Source organism: Belonocnema kinseyi, chromosome 2 (genome assembly GCF_010883055.1).
Source record: "Belonocnema kinseyi isolate 2016_QV_RU_SX_M_011 chromosome 2, B_treatae_v1, whole genome shotgun sequence".
Classification (NCBI taxonomy): Eukaryota; Metazoa; Arthropoda; class Insecta; order Hymenoptera; family Cynipidae; genus Belonocnema; species Belonocnema kinseyi.
This window is the reverse complement of record NC_046658.1, coordinates 50,911,147-50,924,962: the sequence shown is the minus strand read 5'-3', so window position 1 is coordinate 50,924,962 and position 13,816 is coordinate 50,911,147. Positions and strand designations below refer to the sequence as shown.

The following is a 13,816-nucleotide window of genomic DNA, read 5'->3' as shown; positions in this document are numbered from 1 at the left end:
ATTTTTACAGTAGTTATCTACTATAAAGAGAAGAACGAATTGAAGCATGTGAGCATAGCTATTATTTCAGACAACTTACACCATGACACGGTTGCTGTGCATATACCAAAGGTTAATTGTTGACTATTTTAAGAAGCGTTTCAATCCTAAGAAATTTCATTATGTCACAGATGGAGCACCACAGCATTTTTAGAGCATTTTTAGAGACAATCGAAAAACATGACTTTTTGAGTTGGGGCTGTTGAGGAATAATGCCCCATATATCTTAAAGATGATTGAGAAAAAAACGATACTTTTTTCTATAAATGGCCAAACTATGCATTTTTTTATAAAATTTGTTTATAAAATGAACATAGGTTACCGATTTATAAGCCTGTATTACTAAAAATCTCCAATAATACTATTTGAAGGCGACAAGATAAAAAATGGCTTTCTGACCATAAATGTCTAAAATATGCATCTGTTCAAATAATTTGTTGATAAAATAAACAAATAATATCGAATTACAGTTTTTTATCTTTAAACAAGACCACGTCTATATTTTAAGGATGATCAGTAACAAAAACGAATAATTTCTGTCTATCAATGGACAAACTGTGCATTTGTTTATATAATTTGTTTATAAATCAAGAAAATTATTGCAGGAAATAAGTTTTCATGATCAATTATAATTGATCATGAAAATTTATTTCCTGCAATAATTTTCTTGATTTATAAACAAATTATATAAACAAATGCACAGTTTGGTCATTTATGTGCAGAAAGTAATCGTTTTTCTTTTTTATCGCCTTCAGTTTGTATTTGTGGTAATTATTAGTGATGCAGATATGTCATTGATACATTGATTTTATCGGCAGAATGATATTTATCATTCTGCCGATAAAATCAAGCAAATGCAACTTACAAATATACTTTTCAAGCAAACAATTCATGATGTTTACATTATTGTTAATATAATCTGCTTATAACAATTATATTCAAAAACCCAATTATCATTTATTTTGCTAAGATGCTTTGACATATATGTTTATGTAAAAAGCAGAAAATATTAAAAATTCAAAAACTTAATCTGTACATGCTCTTGCGCAACTATCGCTAATTATTTCTATTAAAGAAAATTGAAAATCGGTTAAGAATTGTAGGCTTTAGGTGATTTTGAATGGTAAATTCCTGATCCAGCCCACTGTGCGACGCCATTTTACAAACTGAATTAAATATGGCTATAGATCTCCGTGCACACTAGGGTGGTTCAAAAATGCTTGGCAACATTTTTCTGCATTCGAGAGGGCAACGATCCCCCCATTTTATTTCAAATCCAAAAAAAGAAATTACCTTATTTTTTATTTATTTTTTTTTTATTTTAACAGGCGCCAGTTTTAATTTGAAGTTTCCCATGTAAAATGCATGGGGAATAATCACTTTTTTGAGTTTTTAGAATAATTTTGTAGGGTTAAAAAAATGTGATATGATAGTATGGAGGCCTATAAAGAATTATCCAACGAAAAATTTCAACTATCAGACATATGGGTTTGACAACCATAACGCACCCCACGGGTACCTGAAAACGACCCTTAATACAAAAAATGTCAATTTTTCATGAAATCGACCTTATCAAAATGTATTCTCGTCTTTTTTTACTTAAAATTATTAGTATTGGTTTCGTGGAGTGTTTATTATCATTAGTTAATTAAACTTTAATTATTTATACAAATCGAATTTGGTTTAAACAATTTTTTCCGGAAATTCTTCTTTTCCTTAAAAATTGTTACTATGGGTTTAGTGGAATATTTATTAACATTAGCTCATTAATTTTCAATTTTTTAAACAAATGGAATTTGTTTAAATATTTTTTAAATAAAAATGATTTAATATTTCTTCAGTGGAATATTTATTAACATTGTTTGATTAACTTAACTTTAAAACACTTTTTTTAAATAAAAATTATTGCTTAGATATAACTGAAAAATAAATTAATATTGGTTTAATTATTGATCAGTAATTAATTATTACTGATAATTATTCGACTAAATCCACAGTAATCATTTTTATTTGGAAAAAATTCGAAACGAAATTATTAAAACAAATTGCATTTGTTTTAATAATTGAAAATGAATGAACTAATGTTAATAGATATTCCACTATATCAATAGTGATAAGTTTTAGGGAAAAAACAACTAAAGAAACATAAATTATTTAAACGAATTAGATTTGTTTAAAAAATTAGAAATTGATAAACCAATGTTATTAGATATTCCACTAGAATAATAGTAATAATTTACGGGAGGAGGGGGACAAGTTTTCGGAAAAAAATGTAAAAAAATTTTATTTTTTTAAGTAGTTAATAATTTGTCAGCCAATGATAATAAATATGTTACTAGAACAACAGTAATACGTTTAAGTGAAAAAAACGAGAATACAGTGCTCAAAAGTTTGGTTTCATGAAGAATTGACAGTTTTTGTTTTAAGGGTAGTTTTCAGGTACTCGTGAGGGTGTGTTAGAGGTGTCAACCCCATATTTTGGATACATAAAATTCTTCGTTGGATAATTCTCAACAGGCCTCCATACTTTCCCGTCACTTTTTTCCAAACCCTAAGAAATTATTCCAAAGACTAAAAAAAGTGTTTTTTCCCCATGCATTTTACATGGGAAACTTCAAGCCAAAACCGGCACCTGTTAAAATAAAAAATAAATAGTTAGCGAATTTCTTCTTCCGGATTTGGAATGATATTGAAGGGATCGTTGCCCTCTAAAGAAAAAAAGCGTTTTTGAACCACCCTAATGCACACCCAAGCAGCTTACATGTAATCGAGAATATCGAAAATATAAAGAGATATGGCATTGATGTCTATCTCTTGCGCACTTGTTGATCGTCTGAAGGCAGCCGTTGAGAATGCCGCAATTTCTTCACAATTAAAGAAAAAAGACGAATGAAATTGGCTACGTTCGTCATGCTCTACGAACTTTAAATATCGAATTTCCCGGGCTCGAGTTGTGAAAAATTATTTTAAGGTTTAAACGGAAAGCTTCAATATTAGAGCATGAGATTTTACATCGAACGAATGTTTATAAAAGTAGAGCTCTATAAAAATGAAAATATCCGTCAGTTTCAAGCAGCATATTTTCTAGTATTGAAATCTTGAATTTGGTAATTTTGAATATCTGGTTCATTGAAAATTGTACAAGAATATTTGTTACGAGGGAAATGAATTGTGATGCCCTTCAAGATTAGCTAATGTTGTAGGAAAATTTTTATATGCTTGCATTTTTGCGGGTAACTTTAAGCTATTTATTTTATCTCTGTCGGAACGCATCGTTTTAAGTTGTCTGCAGATTCTTCTCCTACATTGTTAATATTTGATACAAGAACAATATTGCTTGATGTAATGAGTACTTTCATGATCAAATGTTTTAATGGTGTTTAATTGTATGGAAGTGAGAATGGAACTAATAAACATACAGTATATCATGTTATCTGCAGCAGAGAGTTTCGTGTATTACCTGGCCTAAGCATGCAGAAGGAATTTGAAGTTATTCCTGACATTTATACACCCGCAATGGGGAAAGTTTCAGTATCCATGCACTACGACGAAAATAAACCGACGAGTGATTAATAGCAGTAGTAGAAGGGCTGTTCGGCCAGCCACAGGAATTTCAGAAGCAACCACTACACTCTGGTTGTCAAGTGATGATCTCTCGGTCTCGTTTACAAGGAGAAATTGGAAAAGTTTCGAGTGTATTTTTCCTCAAAAAGCACCACTAATATTCCCCATAATCCTAAAAGGAATTCTAGTTCCTGAGTACTTGAAACGGCCAAGTACAGTACGGGGCGTGCGGAGCACATAACATTGATAAGGTCAGGGTAATTTAGAGTTTCTGAAAAGATTGGAAGGGGAAATGAAACCCAACCAAGAGGATTCGCCAACTAAAATGACAAAAAGTTTGAGCTCTTTTTATCGAAGTGGCCACTGGTGCTGTGCTACGTGATGGTAGAGTAAATTGTGACAAATAACGCTTGTCCGTATAATGAGAGTCGCAGAACTAGTATTACTTGGAATTCTTATACAGTTGGAATGCAGTCATTTTGACATAGTGGCACGTTCCTGCGGATTATGTACGATATGATGTTTTGATAAACTTATGGCCATGAAAGCGTAGAATTAACATGAAAAATAGTGGTAGAAATGTGTGGTAAGAGAAACTAGTATGAGGTGGATGGACAGCTTTTAAAGTCATACTTTTATTTCAAAGAATGGAATGTCATCGCATGAATTATATTATATTCATTTATCCTGTATTCTGTAATTTATTAAAACTGCACTTTTTTCAGATGGTTTTCTTTAGGTAAGACGTAATTATTTATTAATTTTCTGCAAGTTTTTTCAATCAAAGGGATGAATTTTAAACTTAAAAGTATAAATTTTTAATCAAATGAGATGAATTTGCAATCAAAAATGTAATTGTTGAATCCTTAACCAACACATCATTTTTAAATAGAAAGTTGTATTTGTATAAAAAAGATGGAATTTCTCATAAAAAGAGATGATTTTTTTAAACTAACAAGATAAATGGTCCACAACATAGTCCTACATAGTCCTACATAGTCCTACATTGATTTGTTCATTTTTCCTAGGAAATCTGTAAGAAAGATTTTAAATTTGAGATTAAAACTTCTAAAATTTTTCAATATTCTTTAAACTCCCTCCAACTATTCCCAAAGTTTTAAAAAAACCTTTTGAAATTAAAAAAGTTACGTTAAAATCTTCCACACTCTTAAAAAACATTTTGGAAATCTTTAAAAATGTTTAAAAATGATTTTAAATATTCTATCAAAATTATTTTTGCGGAAAAAAAATTACTGAAAACTTTTCCAGAAGTCTTGAGAAAATTTCGGTATTACATATACCCTTTCTAAATCATAAAAAAGTTTGCTAATTTTATTACGGAATCTTCAAAAATCAATATTTTATTTTAGAATTGGTTGCAATCCTTAATAATTAAAAATAGATTTATATGTTTTTAAAATGTTTAAATATCGCTTAAAATTACTTAAATTTGGTGGAAAATGTTATAATCTGTCAAACTTGCAAAATTTTGTTTCAAAATTCGTAGCAATCTCTTTAAGTTTTGGGAAATGATTAAAAATGTTTTTAAATTTTTTAACGGATCCCCAAGTTTTGAGACCCCTGAACCCGAAAATAAAGTTTTGGCGATGGCGTTTCTCTGTCTGTCTCCATCCGAACGTTCATCCGTAAACATTATAACTTTTGAAAAAATAAACGGATACAATCGAGGTTTTGCACACTTTTTTGTAGGTGCAAAAAGGAAGAACGAGTTCGTTAACTAGCCATTCTAGATACAAATCTAAAAAATAGTGTTTTTCAAAGTTGTTGGCAATCTTTGTAAAGATTTAAACATTTCATGTCCGCATTTTAGTATTACTCAAAAAGTCAAATCGCCCTAATTACTTTTTTGATAAAAAGAAAATGATCAAATTTATAGCATTGCCAAAATTTTAAAAATCAATTGAAAATCAAAATCTTAAGCTAAACAGCACACAATGTGAAATAAAGTAAAAAGAAGATACAAGATTATCATAAGTTTTTTAATTTTCTTTAGAAATCAAAATTTCTAATTTGTTGTCACACTTTTTAAGATACGAAAAAAGATGCAAAAAAAGTTGTGATCCCAAAGAAAATCTACAAATTTTTAAATAATCTTTTTCTAATAGGACCCCTAGTTTTTATTTTAATCGTGAAGAATAACACTAAATATAAAAAAATAAAAATGTTCGAAAAATGCCACAAGCTACGAAAAAGTGTTAGTAAGCAAAAATTGTTCTCTTGAAACACATTTACCAATTTGTCTTAAATAACTTTTTGACAGAATGCGTAACTTCTGTTTTAATGATAAAAATTACATTAAAAATAAAAAGAATTAATATATGGAAAAGCGACAAAAGCACCAAAAAAATTGACTTTAAAAGTAGTTCACCAAAAAAGAGATACATTTGCTATAATGTATTATATGCTCACCATTTAGGATTAAGGAAATATTTGGATTGTCCAAAACTTGACACCACAACATTCAAATCTGAAACAGAACGATGTTTTTAAAAGGACTCATCAATAAACAACGCAAAATATGGGGAACATTTTTTAGAGGAATTAGGCGTTCAAAAAGTCCTGCAACATTTCTTTGTAAAATTTTTCGACATAACTGCTCATCCTTAATTTATTTATCGAAATAGCTATAAAAAACTGAATATTCCAATATTAAGCCAAAAGGTGCGAGATACGTAAAAAATCTAAAAGAAGACGAGCAGGATAGTTTGGTTCATCGATAAAAAATAATATGAAAAGAGAAATCCTATTTTAAGTATAACAACGTGAGATAGGGGAAAATTTCTGAAGAAGGGATTGTTTTTTTTATTAAAAGGCAATTGATGAAATAAATATACGTTTACATCATGGAAAAAATGTGTACCTGAAAACCTACAGAGCTTTGAGCAACTTAATATTCAACTATACATATACATATTTAATAAAAGTGCAAAGAATAAATATTCAAGCGCAAAGCGCGAGGTAACCCACTATCGAGCGCGAAGAGCGGAATTCAACAGACGCGAGTCCTGGGCGCGCTAAAATTTGTGAGCGAATATTCGGAAATCTTGAAATCTTAAAATTAACCTTTTAAAATAAAACCTAAATCATTTTAAGTTATCCTAAAAATCTTATTGTCAGAATCAGTATTTTTTTAGTTAACGGTACCGACTAGTTCTTACTAGTACTCATATTTGAAAGAACATTTATTAACAATTAAAATTTCATCATTTATCCGTAATGTTTAAAGACATTTTAAAATAAATATGATTTTAAAACAAAATTACTTATTTGAAAATTCGTATTTACTTAAAACAGAATTGTTGCCTAATTATTAAAGCATCATTTACAATCTGTGTTTTTTCTTTTATTAGTAAATTTTTAGGATTTAAGTTTCTCATATAAAAATAAATTTAAAAGAAAGAACTAAAAAGACACAAAAAGTCATGTTCACGCAGAGTCGCAACCTATCATATTTTCGACAACAATGTATGGGGGTTTGGTGACTACAGTTTTTTGAATAACAAATGAGTTAGACTGTCAAGTGGATTAAGGTAGTTTTATTTTTTGTGAGCAAAATGTATTTTTTTTCATCAAATTTTTATTAGCAAATTATACTCTCTATTAAATAGTTATTATTTCCCTTCACTTTAAAGTTGAAAACATTAGGAACTTTTAAAATGTTAAATGTATATAATATTATTTAGGTGTAATAAGCACGATACTGATTTGAAGTTAAAGAGTAGTTGAACTTTGAAACAGTTTGCTTCAAATATTTGAACTATTTCAATTTTCCATTATTTTTAAAGAAAGTAATTTTTTGATGGTTTAAATGGATTTTTAGGAAAAAATTGCACTTCTGTGATAAGTTTTGTGCGACATATGAGAAGCAATATATTTTGTTGCATGATATGCAACGTCCCGGTAAAGGAAGCCATTTGGATAATAATTCTTCCTATCTATCTTAGCGTGACTGAAAGATTGAAGCGTGTTACTCTGGCATTAGCCATATCCGGTAGAAACTAGGAACCTTTTGAATTTTTATTCGGACGACTCCATACGAAATTGTCCGACACGTGATGGCACAGTATTATCGCGAACATGCGTATGCACTATGCATTGAGTGTTAACCTGGCCTTTTCGCATTCCGGGTCACGACTGAAAAATCGAGTTTCGATCATACGAGTGTACTTAATATGCGTTCACAAAATTATACAGCAAGAGCTTTCCCCTCATTCAGAGTTGATTGAAACAAAGCAGGTACTTCAAGCATGCTATGTGTAATGCATATAATTAAGCTATGACATATCACCTACCAATCTGGAAAATTGACTTATAAGAGATTTATTTACGATATGACTAAAAACGTTTCGATATAGAAAAAATATAAAGCATTTTTATAGTGGATTCTAAAAATTTTTCTTCGAGCTTTAACTTTTAATATCCAAATTTTAGAGACCGAATTTATTTCAAATCGGGTCACTGAGATATTTTCTTTTTCAGTAGAAATTAGACGACACATATCTCTCCGATTTGATGAAAATTTTTGTTTGACAAATTAATGAGTATTTAAATTAAACCAATTTTAAGCGAAAAATATAAAAAACTGGTAAAAATTTTGGTTGGAAGAGCGATTTTTATTATTCTAATATAAGTGTTGATCTTTTTCTACCTTATTTTGATATAAATTCTTGTTCTATTTGGAAATTCATGTTAGCTGTCTTACCTCGAGCGCTACACTAATTTGAAAGTGGCACGCACTATAGACAAAGCATTACGCCGAAGGGTGGGGGGGGGGGGGGGTAATTTTTTAAAGAAAAAACTATTTTGTTATCTCCCCTAACTCAGACGTGAGTGATCGGTCCAAGCCCTGAAATTTTACAGGGTTAATGAGAAGCGATGGAGAAGGGGAGGGAATGACTTGGGATTGATCACAAGGGATTATTGGACACATGAAAAAAGTACATCAAACTTTTATCTCGTAACGGTAAGGAACTTTTTTGCCGATATCGGCAAATAACTTTTTTGCCGTTACCGGCAAAGTATCCACCGTCTACAATTTTATAGTGTGCTGAAAAAACAAAAAGGATATAGTTTCAGAAATTTTGCAACTCATGGGTGTCAAAATAATTAGGTAAATTAGAAATAATGAAGAGTATTCATTATTATATAAATATCAACTTTAAAAGGATAAGTTATTAAAGCTTCTAAATTAAATTTTTTAATATAAAATTATATTCTTGAGAAGAAATGAATTTCGAAGGATTTCATATATCTTTTTGCACAAATCTCGAAAATAACGTAAAATAGAAAAATGTTGCAAGGGACATTTCTCTATAAGTCTCTTAGAGGAACAATTTGGTTGACTTTTTTTGTCTTTTGTATATTTATGGCAAAAAACCTGAATATTCGTTTTTCAAAAGAGAATGATTAGTTCACTTCAAGACGCGAGAATAGAGAAGACTATGATGAATATTTTTTTCACATATTGGGAAAATCTAGGAAATAATCGAGAGAAAAAAACGATGGCGTTCTTGTGTACATTGACTTTGATTATTTTCGGAAAACTTTCCGCCATTTTCTAAACTTTCAACATAATTGTTTAAATCTTTTAACTGATTAGGCAAGGAGACGAGACATTTGACTAGAATCGGGAAGAAAAAGATAAATATCTATTCTAGATTAAAAAATGTCATACCTTTAGCGAAAAGTTGTTACATTTTTTGACGATCTGCATTTACAAAATTTGAAACCCAAAAAGCACAACTGTGTCAAAAAATTGACGGGAAATCGGCGGTGTAAGAGTTGCTTTTTTGCGTCTGGTTTAAAATGTATTCGGTCTGCGTGAAGTGCTAACTAGATTGAAAATTAAAGGTTGATCGATCATAAATAAACATTCGTATCCACTATAGATGTCTGGGGAAAAAAGTTAGAAATGCACTTAAATAAAATAATCGGTTTAGTTGCTGAAATGAATTCAACATCCTGAGTACGTACACTTTGAAACGAGTGGCATCATTCAAATTTGGTTGTGTGTGATTGCTTTTAAAACGCAATTGAATTGAATGAAACGTATGCAGTTTCATGCATTTGTATCTGACTGCAAACCGCGACGTCACATATGAAAATGTGATTTACAAGCTGAGAGGAAAGCACGTTTCCCATAAAGGATAATTGTATTTTCTCGTAGTATAGTGGTGCACGTGGCACACACTCACGTTCGCAAACACAAAAACACGTAAATATACATATATTGCACATATAAAGCCACTGTATAATCCATACATATATATGAATGTCCGCTTTTCAGGTACTCTTTAATGAAAGAGGCGGATGGTCTGCACCGGTTCGTTTAAGTTGCAAGCCGTAGTCCTGACAAAGTCACTTATTTTTTATTAGCGTGTTAAAAAAAAGTTAAGGCCACAAAAGGCTAGAAGAGAAAGAGCATCATTTTAAATATCAATTTTTAATATCCTTAAATTCGAAATTAAAAGTAAAAACGACTTAATAACAGCTGTGAAACCTGTTATTCTGTTTTTCATCATAAGGAAATGCAATTTTTTTATTGTGTCTACCAAGCTATTACGAATTTGTGAGAGGGAGTCATATAATTTTACTATACCAGAGTCATTTATTAAAAATTTTGGAAGTATTCATGTATCATATTCAAATTTTTCAAGTTTTGTATGTTTACAAATTTTACAATGAAAGCCATCTAGATAATTTTAATTATTCGAAAGGTTTAAACACTTTTAAGCTTGGACAGATTTAGGAGGTCAAAAGAAATTTGTAAGGTTTCGCTGAGTACGCCGGAAACCCTCATAACGACGGTCATATGTCCGTCTCTCCGTCGGTCTGCCCGTCTCGGCGTTTGTCATTTATCATTTCTAGCTCCTACAATATTTGTTCTAGAGGGTTATAATTTGGTATAGATTTTAATGAGCCATCGCTTACTCTAGGAAAAATACTTATATTCGCTTATATGGATCAAACTTTTTTTAAACATGGGTTAAAAATAAAACATAAAAAATTTGGCTCTATAGACGCTGATACTATTTTTTTGTAATTCTGAATTTTCTCCAGAACGACTCGAATTGAAGCTCTTTGCATGAAAAATATCGATAAAAATTCAAATTTGCTGTTGACATTTTTTATATTAGCTGAAATTAAATCTATTGGCATGTAGAATTGCGACTAAGAATAAAAATTGCTATGCTATATTAATCTTTTAGACCCTATGTTAAAAGCTTTTCCTTTAATCTAAGCCTTGGAGAATTTATTATTTGCATAACCGGCAAAACGAAAAACAACCATTTTTGTAGATACAAAAAAAGTTTTCTTAGCGATATACGGGGTCTGTTCAAAAAGTAAGGTGACTTTTCAATTTTCGCGGGCTACGTACATTCAAGTTTAAAATTTTTTGTTTTGTTGTGTTGGTACACTCGTCGCGATCATATATTCACAGTTTTGACTATATAGCTCGTGTTCTTTTTCTGGCAGAGGCGCAAAAGTTTAGAAGGGTTTGATGTGCTCGGCGATTTTCTTCTTTCGAAAAAAATGGAGCAAAGAGTTTGCATTAAATTTTGTGTGAAAAATGGAATCCAGTGCTCTAGAACTCTTCAAATGTTGACAGTTGCATACGGTGAGTCTACTCTGAGTAAGAAAAATGTGTATAAGTGGTACAAGCTGTTCGAAGAAGGCCGAGAGGATGTCGAAGACGAACCTCGCTCTGGACGTCCCAGCACGTCAACAGATGAAAACGTTCAAGCAGTGGAAAAAATGGTGTTGAAAAATCGCCGAATTACCATCAGAGAAGTTGCTGAAGATGTTGGCATATCGGTTGGCTCATGCCATGCTATCTTTTCGGACGTTTTGGGCATGAGACGTGTGTCAGCGAAATTTGTTCCAAAACTGCTTAATTTTGATCAAAGGATCCATCGCATGACCATTGGTCAGGAGATGTTGAATGAAGTCAATAATGATCTTGATTTTCTCAAAGGGTTATAACTGGGGATGAATCGTGGGTATATGGTTATGACGTCGAAACTAAAGCCCAATCGTCTCAGTGGAAGCATCTTCAGTCTCCAAGACCGAAAAAAGTACGTCAAGTTCGGTCAAATGTGAAGGTTTTGCTCACTGTTTTCTTTCATTACCGTGACCTAGTGCATCAGATATTCTTACCACAAAGTCGTACGGTCAATTAGGAGCCTTTGCATCACGATAATGTACCTGCTTATTCATCGTTGCTTGTGAAAATTTTCTGACGAAAAACAGCACCACAGTCATGTCTCAACCTCCATATTCACCGAATTTGGTCCCCAGTGACTTTTTTCTTTTCCCAAAACTGAAGAGACCCATGAAAGGACATCGATTTTCAACGATTAAGGAGATAAAAACTGCATCGCTGAAAGAACTCCAGGCTATACCACAAAATGATTATCAGAAGTGCTTCGATGATTGGAAAAAGCGTTGGCAAAAGTGTATTATATCTGAGGGGGATTACTTTGAAGAGGACAACATAAATATTGAGGAATAAATGCATATTTTTTGAGAAAACCATAAAGTCACCTTCTTTTTTGAACACAACTCGTATTCGACTTTGAAGTGTGAGTGAAAGTCAGGTAATACTTTTTGCGGAAAGGTTAAGCATAGTTCGGTGTGCATTGAAGTGAAAAGCAATGTTCGGATAATACGTGGAAACCACACAAAACCTGCTCGAGTCTCGAGTAGTCCGAGAAAAGATTAAGGTAATCCCATCTGATGACGCTCATTTTAAAGGTTTCATCAGATTAATTGGTACATCGATCGATGGGCATTTGGCGAAATTAACAAAAAATTCCTTAGAAATTTATATTCGTCTATAGACACTGAATAGATCATAATTTCGTTGCATTAATTTGAGATCATATAGATTCGCAGGTTCAAAGCAAAGTCGTTCTGATAATTGATCTCGATAACGTACCAGCTCAGTTGTTTTTTTGTTGTTGCGGGCTTAATCTAAAAAAAATTGAAGAAAATTAAAACCTTAGCGTAGGAGAAACCAGTATGAATTGAAAAGAAAAACTTTTGAAGTTCTAATATTGATGAATGGTAAACAAGTTGGAAAGTATTACATAAAACGGAAGCTGAAATATTACTTTGAAAGATAGAAATATCATCAGTGAAATTATATTAGGCATTGGTCCTATATTTTATACTTTTTGAACAAGTTGTAATTTTATTTAGATGGTACTATTTTATTAGGAAGTGAATATTCACGTTCTATTTAAGCCTTTCGGATAAATTTCCAAAGGACATTGTCCATGAAATTTTGGAATCAGACTCCACAACAACATTTATGAACAATATTTTTTTAGTTATGAAGTAATATTTCTTTATAACTTTTGTAAAAAAAAAGTGATCTAACGATATGTCTTGAGAATTCCACAATCATTGAAATAATTTCAAATGATTTAATAAATTATTAAAAATATTATGCATGTATTACATTAGTGATTGTTTGGCGGAAATTGGTATTTAGTATGGAAGAGCATTTGTATTTGAAATCACAGGGTTTTGAAAAAGACTTAAACTTTCGTAACATTTTTTTTTTAATTTTTTACGAGAAACAATCATTTCCGGCTACATTCCCGAGTAAAAATTTTTTAACTTGATTTCAGCTTGATTTGGTCCCAATCAAGACATGCTGAATTCGATAACTTTGACTTGAGCATGTCTCAGTTTTGAGATTAAGCCAGGCTTCAATTTATGTCTTGGAAACAAGTTTCTATATATTGAAGACATATATTTATGTCTTGAGTCGAATATTTATGACTCCAAGACGAGCGGCTTATAACTTCGAGTATATACCTGTCTTAAAAAAAAAGTCTTTCTGTCATAAAAAGCTATTCTTTCTTAATTAAACAATCGTGTATATTTTTATACTCGTTATACTCGTTCGGACACACAGATTCTGATTTTTTTCCATTAAAAATAACTAATTTAATAATCACAAAATTTTAATTTATCAATTTCACTCTTATTTCTGAGTCGAAAAAGATTCATCTTGAGACAAGTAAACGCCTTCTTACCTCTCGTTACGAGGGTAGTTCAATAAGTCCTTAGAATGACCAAAAGATGGCGCGCGAATCGCTCCAATTCATCTGTTTTCAGTCAGCACCACTCCCGACTAGATATATGGTGCAGTCACAGTCCACATCTTCTGAGTTTACGTGTT

The 13,816-nt window shown here is 31.2% G+C and overlaps 1 long non-coding RNA gene across 1 annotated transcript in view; it reads left to right on the top strand.

The window, feature by feature from the left end:
- Positions 1 to 13,816, top strand: part of LOC117167564 — a 253,743-nt gene that overhangs the window by 137,713 nt on the left and 102,214 nt on the right. The window lies entirely within an intron of this gene.